The following is a 299-nucleotide window of genomic DNA, read 5'->3' on the forward strand; positions in this document are numbered from 1 at the left end:
AGGAGGTGACGGAGAGAGGGAGGGAGGGATTTGAACAGGAGGGTGAGAATTGTAGGGGGCCGGAGGAGGTGACGGAGATAGGGAGGGAGGGAGTTGAACAGGAGGGTGAGGATTGTAGGGGGCTGGAGGAGGTGACGGAGATAGGGAGGGAGGGATTTGAACAAGAGGGGGAGGATTGTAGTGGGCTGGAGGAGGTGACAGAGATAGGGAGGGAGGGATTTGAACAGGAGGGTGAGGGCTGGAGGAGGTGAAGGAGATAGGGAGGGAGGGATTTGAACAGGAGGGTGAGGATTGTAGGG

The 299-nt window shown here is 58.2% G+C and overlaps 1 protein-coding gene across 1 annotated transcript in view; it reads right to left on the reverse strand.

Annotated features, from left to right (window-relative positions):
* The window catches only part of prpf31 (PRP31 pre-mRNA processing factor 31 homolog (yeast)), a 20725-nt gene that overhangs the window by 9204 nt on the left and 11222 nt on the right, over positions 1-299 (reverse strand). The gene's annotated exons all lie outside the window — the stretch shown is intronic.

Source organism: Rhincodon typus, unplaced genomic scaffold (genome assembly GCF_021869965.1).
Source record: "Rhincodon typus isolate 14 unplaced genomic scaffold, sRhiTyp1.1 hic_rhity00000051, whole genome shotgun sequence".
NCBI classification, from domain to species: Eukaryota; Metazoa; Chordata; class Chondrichthyes; order Orectolobiformes; family Rhincodontidae; genus Rhincodon; species Rhincodon typus.